This window comes from Cygnus olor, chromosome 18 (assembly GCF_009769625.2).
Source record: "Cygnus olor isolate bCygOlo1 chromosome 18, bCygOlo1.pri.v2, whole genome shotgun sequence".
NCBI lineage: Eukaryota > Metazoa > Chordata > Aves > Anseriformes > Anatidae > Cygnus > Cygnus olor.
The window spans coordinates 1,992,076-2,007,558 of NC_049186.1; the positions used below are offsets into that span (position 1 = coordinate 1,992,076).

At 53.1% G+C, this 15,483-nt stretch overlaps 1 long non-coding RNA gene across 1 annotated transcript; it reads left to right on the forward strand.

The window, feature by feature from the left end:
• The first annotated feature begins 12,437 nt into the window (after nt 1-12,437).
• Nucleotides 12,438-14,180, forward strand: LOC121057090. Its single transcript, XR_005813622.1, has 3 exons — nt 12,438-12,731; nt 13,724-13,860; nt 13,965-14,180. It is a non-coding gene; the product is annotated as an uncharacterized LOC121057090 (long non-coding RNA).
• The last annotated feature ends 1,303 nt before the right edge of the window (nt 14,181-15,483 follow it).

Genomic DNA, 15,483 nt, shown 5'->3' on the forward strand with positions numbered 1-15,483 from the left:
TCAGTGAGACCCCAGGACACCGATACCCATCTCTGCCACAGTTGAACCCAGAGAGCAGTGTGGTGCTGGAGCATCAAAATTTCCATAGGAGGAGAAACTGGCACAAATATTTCACACCTTTGTTTACAGGAAGCCAATATTAGTGAATCCTGCTTGACAAATGGCCCCCGCAAGACTGCAGAAATACCTTTTCCATCTGCAAATGGGCTGTTAACAGGAGAAGATTTAGAGGTTTCAAATGCACCTCGAGAGTATTTGATAGAAATGTGTGGGAGCAAAGTCCAGAGCTTGAACTAATACTTCTCTGCTGGATCAAACAGGCTTGTCTAGACTCCGGCAGGATGCAAACTGCTGCCAGAGCTACTGCTGAAGAGGAGACTGTGGGGAGTCGCTGCGGTATTGCCCCTGCTCTGTTTGTTGTTGAACAGGGGTTCTTTATAGCCAGTAGGATCCTGGTTAAAGGTTGGTGATTCATAAGACAAAAATAAAGTCTAAAGGATATGTGGTATCGCTTCAGCACTGGAAAAGCAAAGATAAAGGGCAGAAATGTTTCAAACTGGACTCCAGTGAACGTAGAGATAGGGGAGGATGTTAAGGCTTATTGCATGTGCCAAAAATAGAGTACATGAAGGAAAATAGCCTGTAACAATACACAGGAAAAGTGTATTATCTCCAGGAGCAAAGTAGCACAGATTTCTTTATACTGTTTAGAAAAACAAATGAAAAATATTACTTTGTCATAGATCCTTATTCTCGGGTGTCTAAAGCAGCCTTCCCAGATCCACCACAGCTACTGAGGATGCAAATGAAATGCATTTCTGGCGGATGTGGCTCACCTGGCCGGGCAGGGGCTGGGCCACACGTCAGTGCTAATACATTTAAGCAAATTGCAGTGAAAGGTGGAAATGGAAACATAACATCCCATCCTCTTTACCGCAGCCTCATAAACGGATGCAAAGTGAGGAGGCAGGCAGCAGTCTGCACAGTGAAAGCGCACAGCGGTACCAGGGAAGGCAGCTCCCGTCTGCTGGTGATGTTATAAGAACCTGGTGCCGAGGGGGCATGGAGGTTTGTGAGCTGTCAATAAAAGCGCGCCAAGATCTCAGTCTCATCTCGGTCATTCTGCCGCGGCTTGGTGAACTTCTCTGGTTGTGTCTGCCTGTGGACAATGGTGTTTGCCCTGAGGGTGCTGCAGAAGGCAGCCTGCCTTCAATTCTGCAAGGGGTGACCCAGAAAACTACTAAGACCTTCTGCAAATCTGAGAAGAAAGGGCCACCAGGGGCATTTCATCCAGGGAAGTCTCTGGCAACAACCACAGCTGGAGACAGTAGCTGAATGTGTGGGTAGGACAAGGTGGGATGGATGGAGCATAGCATCTGGGGTGGGATGCTGGCTATGGATGAAGCAGGATGGACAGAGAGCTGCTGGGTTTGGTGGGAGGAGGAGAGGTGGACGTAGAGCTGCTGGGTATGGTGGGAGCAGAGGGGATGGCAGGAGAGCTGCTGCACTTCAGGGAGGCTGGTAGCCCAGAGAGGACAAGCAGATCCATGTGACAAGGATGTCCCTTGGGCATTGCCCAGTCATCTGGGCCTGATATGATTGTGAGTCTGTTACATGAGCTTGTTCACAACCTGGGACACAGGGAATACTAACTTTCAGCATCACTGGCTGGGACGTGCCTCTTTGCATCACTCTGAATCTCACCGTGTGAACAGAGGTGGAAGAAACGCCTGGGTGCCAACCCATGCGATGCTGCAATGCACAATTTCAACACCCACCCAGGCAGGGGCTGGCTGCTGGTACCCACACGCCCCGGGCAGGATGGGCAAGGGCTCAGCAGGGCAAGGGATGTGCAAGAGCAGAGCCACAGCTGGGTGGGCAGCATGGGACTGGGCAGACCACGGCTGGGTTCGCCTGAGATGCTGTCTTCTGTCCGGTGCTGTGCAGAACGGCAGGTTTTAACCTGCTTTTCTTTTAATTGCTCTAGCTCAGCCAGATGAGCGAGTGAACTTGTTCCCCAGCCCCGCACCCACAGGTGGGCAAGGCTTTCGGCTGCTCGACAGTTGCACCTCATGGTGATGGTGAGCTTGGGGACATGGCCATGGGGACAATGGGAGATGTCCCTGGGCACTGGGGGCTGCAGTTTTTCCTTTCCTGGGCTGGGGCAATGCTCAAGGGGAACCTGCTGCAATCAGGACACCACAAAAACCCTGGCAAGTGCAGTATTGTGAGGTTTGTGAAAATATTTTGATTAGCTTCTCCTTGAATCTAGATGAAGGGAAGATTTTTATCGCATTTACTGACAAAACAGCTTTTTTGTTGTTTTCCAGAAGGGAGGAGGAGGCTGCCTAACTGCTAGAGGAGGATTCCTGGAGTGATTTAATAGCAGATGAAAGCAGACAGATAAGATCTGCTGCACCCCAGGATAGAGTGGACCTTGCTGTTGGGACTGTGAATATAGCTCAGATCCTGCAAAGGTTCAGGGATATCATGTGCCACTGGGATGACTGTCACAGCAGGAAGAGTCATGGGCAAAAACAACAGCTCTGGGCATTTGTTTTCTCCACTGTGGTCTGGAACTGCCCCAGCACGAGCCATCCCACCTGCTGTGGGACCAGGACAGCACTGAGAACATCCTTTCCTTGCCAGAAGTCCCCAGGGGAAGTGTTGGGCTGGGCCTGTGAGCTGCAGATGCCCAAAATGGTGGAGAAAATCTGTGACTAATGGAGATGGGATGGGAGGCATTTCCATCTGCGGTTTGCCCATGTGAAAGCCACACAGGGGACTTCTGTGGAGGTGGAGGGGGCTGAAAATGGGGACATTCACCTGTTTGCAGGGAGCAAGTCCAGCACAGAAGCAGCACCACAGCCCCATTTGCTCCAGGGGTGCAGGAGGAGATACAGCCACTGTGCGCCATGCCTGTCTGCACCCCCAGTGCCGGGAATTGCCAAATATTGCCCGGAGGGGATTGCCAACAGCTCCTCACTCTGCAGCTCCCCACCTCTTCAGGCAGCAGGACTGGGGCTGGGATGGCAGCAGCTTGCGAAGAGCCGGGGGGCACCATCCCTCTGATCACCCCAGGCAGATCCTATGGACATCTCCCTGTAGGCAGACCCATTTCTGCCGGGGCTCAGCAGACCTAGTCCAGCTCCTGAGTGTGGCACACTGCTAAATTGTGGGCACCTCCTGTGGCATTTCTTTCCTGTTATAAAATGCTTCATGGTCTTCCTCAGCTCATCTGTCAGAGGCGATTCCCAGCACCAAGCACAACCAAGGTCTGCTTTTCCTTCAGGGCTAAAAGGACTTTGTACCTCTGAACACCTGACTCCAGTGGTCACAGGGAATTGTTCCAGCTGGTCAGGGGAAAAATCTCCTCTGGTAGGTCAAAATTTTGTGAACGCTCTGTGTAAAAATATCAACATATTTTTACTTTGGACAGAAGAATGGAAATGTTGGAGACGGTTCAGGGTACAGAAGAGGGGCAAAAACATTTTTTTTGGTTTGGTAACAGCAAAAACAATGTTAAACCATTTGCCCCAAAGGAATTTTTAAGGGGCTGTTTCCTTCCACACCCATCCAGCAGAAACACAACGGCATCTTTTGGTGTATTTCATGGACAAAGATATCGCTGGAGCTGACGTGTGTGTGAGATGTGCAGTGGTGGCTGTGCTGATGGGGAAACTGGAGACACACGGGGGTCGAATGCCCTGCAAGCAGCAAATGGTGCCTGAACCAGGACACTGGTGGTAGTTATGGGTCCTGTCTTGGCTGGAACAGAGCCCCAGAAAGTGATGCCAGCTCATGGACTGGGTGGTACACGGGTTACAGCCTTATAAGTGATCTGGACACAGGACTTGAATGTTTATTAGGTAAGTTTACAGATGTAAATTAAGAGGAGCTGTTGGCTCCCTTGAGGGAAGAGGGGCCTTGCAGAGAAATCGTGACAAATAAGAGGGCTGGGCAATCACCAACAACATGAAGTTTAACAAGAGCAAGTGCCGGATTCTGCACCTGGGATGGGGCAGCCCCGGCTGTACGTACAGCCTGGGGGGTGAGAGGCTGGAGAGCAGCCCCCAGAATGGGACCTGGGAATTCTGGCTGATGGCAAGTCAAATCTGAGCCATCAGCAGGCTCTGGCAGCCTGAAGGGCCGACCATGTCCTGGGGTGCCTCAGGGCACTGCAGCCGGCTGAGGGAAGGGGTCGTCCCACTCTGCTTGGCCTGCTGCAGCCTCGCCTCGAGCGCTGGGTGCAGTTCTGGGCACCCCGATGTAAGAAGGACACAAAACTCTCGGAGAGCTTCCAAAGGAGGGCTACAGAGACGGTGAGGGGTCTAGAGGGGAAGATGCGTGAGGAGCAGCTGAGGTCCCTGGGTTTGTTCAGCCCAGAGCAGAGCAGGCCGAGGGGAGGCCTCATGCCGGCCTGCAGCTCCCTCACAGGGAGCGGAGGGGCAGGCGCTGAGCTCTGCTCTCTGGGGACAGCAACAGGACCCGAGGGAACGGCATGGAGCTGGGATAGGGGAGGGTCAGGCTGGGGGTTAGGGAAAGGTTCTGCACCCAGAGCTGGTCGGGCACTGGGACAGGCTCCCCAGGGTAGAGGTCACAACACCGAGCCTGCCGGAGTTCAGGAAGTGTTTGGACAACGCTCTCAGACATAGGGGTTGGTTGCTGGGTGGTGCTGTGTGGAGCCAGGAGTTAGACTCAATAATCCTTGTGGGTCCCTCCAAACTCAGGACATTCTATGGTTCTATAATGCTGGTAAATTAATTACTGCCTGGTGAAGATCATGGTCCTTGCAGCTGGGCTGCCCATGAAACAGCCCCCAGTGATGCTTTGGGGATCCACACCCTGCCCTGTGATGGAACCTCTTGTCTGTGCAGCCCACCCAGACCAACAATTATGTGACCAACAGTGTCACCTCCAGTGGCCCCTGATGTCACCTGCCACCCACCCACCCCCCAGTCCCCACTTGTCTGGCAATGCACTGGGCGGTCACAGGGCTGGGCCCACATCCCACAGGCAGCGTGCAGAGCCCCACCACAGCCTCCTGATCGGGACTCCTGATTTATGACACCATCCTCGGCTGTCATCAGATTGGTTTTGATAGCGGGCAGTTAATGAGCTCTTCTGCATGCTGATTAGGCTTGCTTGTCAGTCAATGCCTGCACGACGGCTATCTTGAGAAGATGTCATGGCTGGGATCACATCTTGTGTCTTTGAGTCCACAAAAGCCCACAAAACCCATGAAATGCAGAGCTGTGGCAAGAACGCAAATATCTTGGTGCCTGTGCAATCTGCAAAGCCATCATTTGCATGGTGGAATGGGCACGGTGCCCCCTGGCAGCCCCTGCACATTGGAGGAGGGTTCACAGGAGACTTCTAAGATAGCTGCATAATTTTGGAGCTAAGAGCACAAGTTGCAGGACATGGCTGCTGAAGCCTGGACTGCTGGAGGATTTTGGGCACCTCATTTGCATTAAAATTAATAATTACAAACTATCCTGGAGGTCTGGACTGGATCACAGAGGTGTTTCAGAAAGCCTGGGACCCTTCATCTGCAGGTATATTTTCAGAGCTGATACCCTTTTGGCTGGCATTTCTTCTCTGTCCTGTTTGTTTGCCTCCAGCTTAGCACTCCCCTCCAGAGCAAGGTGTTTGTTATCACTTTGTAGTGCAAGTTAATTTAGTGGACTAATTTCTGTATAAAACTATTGAAATGAAATGCAAAATGGGCTCATTAATTGCTATTAAGATCAAAAGCCCTGCTAGCAGGACTTGTACTAATGGATGATCTCTTGTATTGTCCTTCAGGACATCCCTACTTATGGCTTGAGAGCATGCCCATCATGGAAATGCCTCTGGAGCTGCTGCAGCCTCCTCCAACGGATCCATCACTGTGTCCCACCAGTAATCGACCTGGCTCTGAGGTGCACGTATGGGTTGTGCATCACAAACCTGGGGTGTGCAGGTAAATTCAGGGCTCGGCTGTGCTCCAGCCCTCTCCCTGCACACTCTGTGCTGCTTTGCAGCCCTCTTGCCATCAGCCAGGTTCCTCCCACAGCTGTAGCTCCCATGGCTGCCCCGTCCCCTTCTCCCCCCCACCAGGAAAAGAATGCAGCTTTGCAAAACCAAGGCAAGAACAAAGCAGAAAAGAGCAGTTTTGTATTATTTTCTTTTCTGGGCCATTTTGAATTAATTAAGGAATGTGATCTAAACTATAAATACCCTCCTTCACGTATGATTTATGGCCTGTTTGTTCTGGATTGGTATGTGCTTAATCTCTAATTGTAAGCCCACCATCTGTTTTTATTGATCTGCTTGCCAGGAGAGTTATTGCTCTCCTTGGCCTTATATGGGAAAATTAGGTATGTGGTGAGCAAGCCAGCTCCGGGGCTGCTCTTACGTCAGCCTTGGAGCTGCTCGGGATTGCGCTGCTGCCGGTCTCCATTTACCGTGTGAAACTCGAACTTCTGGGTCCGACCAAACCCCGCTATTTGCAGGAGCATCTCCCTCTGTGCCAATCCCTGAGAATGGCTTCCCCCTTAAAAAAAAACAAGGGAAGAAAAAGCATTTGGCATGGCCGTGGTGTTTTTGGCTATAAATCAGGCTGCCGCCAACTCACTTTGGGTACTCTCAATGGTGGGAGTGTCTCCACGAGAAAACAGCCTGGATTTATTCATTAAACCTCAGGGATTCAGCTGCATTATTAACTGGCTAGATAATAGTGCCCGAGCCCAGCCTGTGCACTCTGCACGGCCGCAGTGAGGTCTGTAAATACAGGCTCACAACACGGGATGGAGCAGAGAGGGAAGGATAAAAGCTCCCAGCAACATTTGCAGGCTTAAAGGAAGCTTGTGGATTTGAAGAAAGAACTGCCAAAACAGGAAAGTGGAGGAAGGCAGTGGTGGGGTCCAAAGGGAAGGGATCCCATTCCCATCCACCAGCTGATCCCAGCAGTCCCAGCTGGACTGGGACTGGGAGCCCCAGTGAAGGGTAGGATGGTTTACCCGCCCCCCTTCCCTCCCTCAGGGAGTGTTTGGGTTTAAGGATGAGTGAAAAGGGAAGAGGTGGCTGGAGAGAATGACTGAGGTTGCACAGCTGTTGAGGAAGGGAGGTCTTGTGTTTGGAGGTGGCTTTTTAGATATAAAAATGGGGCTTAGGCTGGGGAGAACAGGTACAAAGCCACAGCACGGGGACATGGGTCTGGCGAGAAGTTGTCTTTCCCATTTTTGTCACAGAACTGGTGTTTCCCTTCCCTTCCCTTCCCTTCCCTTCCCTTCCCTTCCCTTCCCTTCCCTTCCCTTCCCTTCCCTTCCCCTTCCCTTCCCTTCCCTTCCCTTCCCTTCCCTTCCCTTCCCTTCCCTTCCCTTCCCTTCCCTTCCCTTCCCTTCCCTTCCCTTCCCTTCCCTTCCCTTCCCTTCCCTTCCCTTCCCTTCCCTTCCCTTCCCTTCCCTCCCCTCCCCTCCCCTCCCCTCCCCCTTCCCTTCCCTCCTCTTCCCTCCCCTTCCCTCCCCTTCCCTCCTCCCTTCCCTTCCCTTCCCTTCCCTTCCCTTCCCTTCCCTTCCCTTCCCTTCCCTTCCCTTCCCTTCCCTTCCCTTCCCTTCCCTTCCCTTCCCTTCCCTTCCCTTCCCTTCCCTTCCCTTCCCTTCCCTTCCCTTCCCTTCCCTTCCCTTCCCTTCCCTCCGTGACAGCCCATGCTCTTTGCTGTCTCAAGGACAAGAACAAGGAGAAAATCCTTAAAATGTCCTGCTCATCCCCACGGCTCTTTCATCGGCCACCCAGTCTGGGCAGCAAATGCCTCTATGTGACTTGGCAGCCATCGTACTGTCTGTCCGTCCTTCTGTCCAGTTTGCCAAATTGCAGAGGCTCCACGGCTGCTGGTGGGCTGGGTTGAACAAGGGATATTCTGCACCCAGTGAACATCTAGGGAGGGAGGCCGGGTTTGGGGACCGGGTTGCACCCCAGCCCCGTGCAGAAGCGAGGATTTGGCTTTGCTGTGCCTTGCACCCTTTTCTGCAGGGATGTGCTCAGGGATGCGCAGGCAAGGGTGTCCCCAGGGAGGTTCCCAGTTTGCTATGGATGCCTGGGGTGGCTGTGGGGACAAAATGCACCTTAAATACATTTACATTTAGGAAGGAACACATAAATTGCTCACTATTCTGCATCCTCCCATGGTTATTATTTTAAGCTGTTCCCCCAATTTCAAGCCCTGGTTTGGAGATCCCCATTCCCAGACTGACTGATGCCCATGATGACAGAATTTCTGCCGTTGGACAAATTAATTTCCCATGGGATTGTGGCCTCATATATAAATATAAAACTGACACATTTTTACTCAGCTGAAAATAAAATAGCTCCAGCTCCAGTTTGCACGAGATAACGTTTCCAGCAGATAAGGCAGCAGCTGGAGTGCGAATTGCCGTGCGGCTCCCATTTTTCCCACAGATCCCCAGCAATGTTTGCAGGCCGGGCTGTGCAACATCAGCTTTTGATTAGCACCAGCCAGCATTAACGCGATGTTTGTGTTCTGCTTCGTCTCACCCCACACCTGCCTTCTCCTGGGCGAGGGGGAGCGGGCAGCGTGTGTACGAGCCCGGGGAGCAGCAGGGACGTGAGCTGGGCCGGCGGGGTGGCTCGGTGCCTGTGGGGACCGGGCTGTATTTGGAAGCTGATCTCAGGGCCCTGGAGCCCTGGAGCCCTTAGCACATGCAGCAGAAATGAGTGCGTTTCGATCCAGAGATCCTGACCTCAGACCTTATAAATAACCCAACCAGGGCCATGCAGAGTACCTAAAACAGCTTGGCTCCTCTGCTCCCAGAGCAGTCATCTTCCTCTCCTCTCCTCTCCTCTCCTCTCCTCTCCTCTCCTCTCCTCTCCTCTCCTCTCCTCTCCTCTCCTCTCCTCTCCTCTCCTCTCCTCTCCTCTCCTCTCCTCTCCTCTCCTCTCCTCTCCTCTCCTCCCTGCCCTGGGAACCTGCCCCCATCACCCGGCTGATTAAACCCTGAGGAATGTGCTTGGGGCTCTGCAGGCAGGAGGAGATGCTGATCGAGCACGCATGGTGGGAGTTATCTGGAGTCAGCATACCGGAGGGGGCTTATCTCCAGCTGCGTATCCCAGGCACAGCCATAGCCCTTTGTTGATGTCCCCAGCGTGCTCCTGGGACATCACACACGATCCCATCCCACCCTGTCCTACCCCACCCTATCCCATCTCACCCCACCCCATCCCATCCTGCTCTCATTGCTTGGGGCCTCTGTGGGGTCAGACATCCCTGCAGCTCTTTTGTGAGCTTTCCCTTCTTCCTGCTATGCCACTCCAGGCTCCCCAGGGACGGACAATGGGTCACTGCGGACCTGCAGCCACGTGCTGCTTCCTGCTGTGACCATCCCTGTGCCACTCAGCTGTTGCTGTTGGAGCTGTCACATCAGTGGGGACCAGTCCTGCTCTGTCTGGGATGTCACAGGCTGTGCTCTGCACCCAGCAGCAGCAGGAACAGACATGGACAGCCACCTGGAGCAGCATCCAGCCTCCTGCATGCACCAGGGTGGCCCTGAAGCCATCTCTACAGTTTTGGGGGTGACCTCCCCAGGTTTTCTTCCGTGTCTGCAGAGAAATCAGCTTCAGCAGAGCCTTAGCAGTGCTCATGGCCTCTGGAGTCATGCAGGGAACTAAACCTGCATAAGGTTTGTGCTGTGCCAGGAGCAGAAGCTTTGCCTGTTCCCTGCCCCTACCTGCAAGGGGCCAAAGACCTTCACAGCCCTGGTCCCTCCAGAGCGATGTCAGAGCAGGAGCCTGCTCCAGAAAGCAGGGACCCGTGCCAGATACACCAGGAAGATGAGATCCTGCTGGATCAGGCATGGGCAACCTTCAGGAAGGCAGACAGGGATGTGCAGCAGAGACAAAGAAGCACATCATGGAGCTGCCTGCCCCAGGGGTGCGCCAAGGAGAGGAGAAGTCTTGTGGTCCTTCAGGCTTCCAGGAGATTTGGGCTAGACGTCTTCAGATAATCCCAGGGCAAACACACCTATTCATAGCTGGAGCTATGTCCTGGTGCCTGGGTGAGGGCCGCTCCAACCAGAAACGCGGGTGGGAGAGCCTGGGGCAAAGCAAGAGGAGGCTGTTTAGGAGGGGCTCACTCCAGAGAGATGGAGCAGGTGGGTCTCCAGCTCGGTACAAATTTGCTGTGGGAGGAATTCACCCGAGATTCACCTTTCATCCTCTCCGTTGTATCAGTCGAGATGCTGCAAGCCCCTGAGTCACAGGGTGCCACCAGGCAGACACCCACCCCATGGGGCTGCACCCGTCCCAGCTGGATGCTCCTCATACCTCCTGCTGGGCTGGACCCACTGATAACGAGCTCCACCTCGCTAATGAAGAGTCCATGGAGCAAGCCTTGGTGCGGGTCTTGTCCCCAGGTCATGGGGCAGCCCTGGGGAAGGCTCTGCTGGTTGCTGAAGCCCTGGTAGATACCCCAGGACACAGGGCTTGGTCATGGCCAGCTGGACCAGGGGCAGATGCTCCACTTCGGGGTGTCCCCCACTCTGCAGACATTGCTGAGGTTGTGATTTACCCAGAAGAGAAGCTGCAGGCTGAATATAGATCAAAATGAGCATATACAGGAGGTCAAACAAAGGGTTTTACTGCCTTTTCCTGGTCCTAAACTCCCTGAATAGGAAATGCACTCTGCCTCCAGGAGCTTAAAGTCTAAATCATAGATAAAGCCATATTTATTGTCATTAGTGTCTGTTCAACATTCACCAGTGCACCGGGCTTTTCAGAAAACAGAACGGATATTTCCCCCAAATGTTTATGGCTTGGATTTAGATGGGGCCCTGGGATTTTGGGGGCTGCACGAGCCTGCTGGCAGGCAGCCACGTACCAGCTCCGGTCACAGATCCGTCGAGATGAACGTGGGGTTTCAAACTTGGCCTCTAAATCTTTTATCCGATTCCCGTAACACTTTTCTCATCATAGATACATTTCACTTCCATTTGGGTTTAATTATTCCAGTTTTGACAATGCAAACAATTCTAAAGACAATGTTTTCTTTCTTTATTCCAATTTTACAGGAAAGACTGTTTCTGTCACTTGCTATTAATTGTGTCTTCAGAGAAGAGTTTAAGTGGGGGAAGTTCACCTGGATTATTTAATATGAAAATAAATGTTTCCAATTTGGTTTAAAAGAAAGAAGCTCAGAATCGATATTATTTTCTTGCAGTAAAATGCAAAATCCAGAAAAAAAAGAACTTAAGTAAGGGGGAATTGCTTTGCTAGTGTTTGCAGCAAACACTTCTATCACAGAGGCTTAAACTGTCCTGCTGTCTCTCTGCCCACCTGTTTGCTGTCTCCTGTCAGCTAGAACATGCTGACCACTTCCTACTAGTCTCAACAGAGACATTAAAATGCCAAAAAAAAAGAGTTTTATTCTTGCAAGAAAATGCGTGAAGGGGGAGAGACCCACGCTTGGGCTGCCACCAAGAGAAAACCTTCAGCGTGCTCAGCCCCCTTGCCAGACACCGAAAAGCCACAGAAGAGGACTGGCACCCCGCAGGTTACCTGGGGACAGAGCCCTGTCCTGGGCTCTTGGGGGGCCCGTGGGGTCTGAGCAGTGGGGATGGTGGAGCCGAGGTGGGGATGGGATGGGGGGGTCCCCACTGTTCTGCACCCCGGGAGGCTGGAGAAGGGATTTGTAGCCCAGAACCTTGGGGCAGGCTCTGACACTGTGGGGATACGGGGCAGAGATTTCTTTGGTGGAGCCACTCCCCGTGTCTGTGCATGTGTAAGGCACCAGCAGGTCTCCGCCAGTCCCGGCTCCTCCCTAGACTTAAGGCAAGCCAGGCCTGCCGGGACTGCGCCGGACCAAGCCTTGGCTTGACCGAGAGCTGCTCGTTCCCAGTCCAGGAGCACTTTGGGACAGGAGCAGGAGAAATGTAGGTCTGGGGACATCGAGGCACAGGGGCAGAGGTGTCTCCGGAGCTTGGTGAGGGATATCGGTGATATTCAGACCTGGGTGCTCCAGCCCAGGTGTGGTAATCAACTCCCCAAAAGTAGATCTGAGCAAATAGCGCCAAACCTAGAAGGATTTGCCCTTTTTTGGAGTGCTCTGCTTGCAAAGCACGTGCGTACTTAGAAAGAGCTCCAGGGTGCGTTGCAACATCTGCCACATTTGGAGCAAGTCTTGAACACTTCAATCCCCTCTAATAACACCGTCCAGGAAATGACAAAGCTTTTGAGAAACAAGCGGGTTGGAGTTTGGCTTGGTGAATCTCAAGTTGTTGCTCAGATTTTTTCTTTTTCTTTTTTATTTTTTTTTTTTTATTTTTTTTTATGCGGCTTGCTGAATCACAGCAAAAACATACAACATCCTGCCACAGCTCTTCTTGTTTCTCTGACACTTCTGGCACTAAAATCTGACACCGCAGCAGATTCCAAGGCTCAATTACATCCAGGTTTGCCCCATGCTTGAGGAATCTGGGTTTGGTGCCACTACTTCCAAGGTTGTCAGACAGCAGCTAGATGGTGATTTTAGGAAGCAGCTCCCCCCAAAATGTGGTGCTTTCACCCTCGGGCTGTGCTGCAGTGGCCTCCTGACCCCTGGGGATGTACACCCTGGGGATGGGGGCAGTCTTGCTGCTTGTGAAAAGCTTTCTTCTACACACCTTACCCACTCGCATCCCTTCTGCTCGTGGAGTGTCTGGTAGGGATAGAGAATGCTGCTGCTGCAAGGTGTTGAGGTGAGTTTCCAGCTTGCACTGGACCCACTGTCCTCGGTGCAGGCATGAGCAGGGGCGTCTCTGAGCTGCACCAGGAAAAATAAAAGAAAACATTGATTTTCTTCCAGTGGCTAATGGGTAGATATTAATCTGTTTTGTATCTTTGGTACAGGAGACATTTTATGGGGTTATAACTTTTAAAACAGAAAACTGGGAGTCTGTGTGCCAAACAGAGGGCATGCACCAGGCGTGGTCACACTTAAAAGAATTCCATATTAGATTTATTCATATTTACTTTACACCATATTCAGAGGAATCTCTAGAAATCATTTTATTCCAACCCGGACCTGTGAACAGCAAAATGTAAGACTGGGGGTTATGCAGTGCTTTTGTGAGAGCAAATCTTGCAGCTCCGAGGCACATGTGGCACCTAGCAGCACTGCTGCTGCGTGTCTGAGCCCAACGCCAAGCACCAGGACTTGGGGCAGAGACTGTAGCCAAGGCAGGTTCGGAGAGAGGGTTTGGTTCAGAGGAGCCGTGCCTCCAAGGGAGTCTGCGGGAGATAGTGGTGAACTTCAAGGAGCCACACGGGGCCCCTAACGGGGTGCCGAGAGCAGGCAGGGAGATGCAACGTGGGAGCAGCGACCTGCAGAGCCAGGCGGGGGAAGACGAGCCAGACATCTGGTCCAGCAGCTGTCAGAGCGGCTCCTGATTCTGCAAGCGGGTTTAGACGAGCCATGGAGCTTCGCCAGGAGCTGTGTGGGCTCATGAATTCCCCGAAAAGGCAGTGCTGGGGCACCGACCCCTTCAGGAGGGAGGAAGGTTGGAGGTGCTTGCAGCTCACCCACGTGATGGCCCCCTGGGAAGGTGGCAGGACATCTTGGCTTCCCCAGGGAACCCCAAACCATTGCATGGCCCTAAAGCATGCCCGTGCATTGCATTCCTCTTGCTGGGGGAGAGCAGAGCACAGGAATGGAAGCAAGGGCAATGGGTTAGGCAGATGTCTTCTGCAGGGCCCCCAGACAGAGCCAGCAACACCTGGTGCCTCTCCTACCTCCAGAACCAAGGCTACTGCTTTGTTTCAGCGCCTCAGCTGGGCTGGCCAGCAGAGAGAAACGTCCCAGCAGGGCAGAGACCCCGGGACAGTGCAGTAGGTGGGATCTGACACTAAATGCTGCCATGCTTTGTCCTTCCCTAGCATCTGTTAATAAATTAATGTCTTTGCCTTTCTCCTGCAAATCACTGCTGCACCAGCAATGAAGACTCAGGAGCCTTCATCGCAGAGCTTGTGCTTACAAACCTGTCTGCAAAAGCTGAAACGTGGGAATTCCTGACCGGGAAGCGGGAGGGGGCTGCCAGTTCCTATCAGCCACCAGCCGTCGGGGCATGTGCAGAAAATGCTGATTTCCTCCAGGACCTTCGCACATCAGCCTGGGTGAAGCAGCTCATTAAAAGCAACTAATTGCTGCAGTCAGTTGTGACATGAATTTTTCAAGGTTAATTTAGCTTAGCACTAAGAGTCCTCCATTTATCTCCAAAGAGGGTGAACCGCACCCAGCCAGCCACCCCTATGCTGCACCTCCCCTCTGCAGACCCTCCAGAGCCAGGAGATCCGATCTGGAGCATCCTCAGGGACCGCTGCGAGGGAGCGTGGGGGAAATCCGACCCAGAGAAGGCAAAGGTGTGGTACCACAGTGCTGTGCTTGATGCGTGCACCAGCCTTGCTTTGTCCTGAATGATTCCTTCAAGAGTCCTTTCAGCCATTTGCACAACTTACAGGAACACTGGGGAAAGCAGAGGCTGAAATGTGAAGAGTTCACTAAAACTTCCAGGTTCAATTCCCTTATCCCATCGCCCCCTAACCATAAAGTTTCCCTAAAAAATTCTCCCCACTGATGGATTCCCAGGTGGTATTAAAGATAGCAGTAACTCTCTGCTGGGTCTTGCTGGAACTGTTACAGTGCTCAGCGTTGGAATCCTTTTCCGCTCCCTCGAAGACCAAAACAAGACCAGAGAAGGAAGGCAACACCGTGCCTTCTCCTGAGGTAGTGTTTCAGGCTGGGCTGTGGGTGATTGCACCAGAATCTGCCCTCCTTTTTGGAAAGTCTGTACTAACCAGGCAGTGCTGGGGGTTTGGTGTGTGGGCCACCAAGAGATGAGGCCACGCAGGAGCAATGGGGACCTGTGGCCATCTGCCCTGGTGGTCACCCACAGCACATCACCAACCATGTCCCCCCAGGAGACATCTGCAGAGCCAATCCTTGCCAAATTCTGGGTGTGGTGGGGCTGAGAGCTGGGTCACTGGGGGCACCCCAAGCCCTGGCACCCCCAAACCTGCCCCCCGCCCTTGGAGGAGGTGTGCGGTGCTGAAGAGGAGACCACACTGGGGCTCGCCCCAGCTCAGCAAGGGCCTTCTTGGCACCCACTGCAGGCTGGGAAGGGAAATCTGCTGTTTAATGAACGTATCCTGTGTTTACGGAGAACCTGCCAGCTATGACAATCCAGATGTTTCCTGTCTCTCTGCATCTGCAAAGAGCCATTTGCTGGCTAAAAGTGGTTCCCACCACGAAGCTGCGCATCGGGGCTTCGATCCTGCAACCGGAGGCAGCGGCCGACCTCCAGCGCATGGGACGTGCGCGGGCAGGGACCGTCCCAGCCCCTTGGGGTTGGTGCCCATCCGTGGGCAACCCCAGGGAGCAAAGCTGAGCCCAAAGACTGCTACGAGCTGGGCTGCCCGGGCCGTGATGGGAGTGAGCCTCCCGGTGAGGGATGG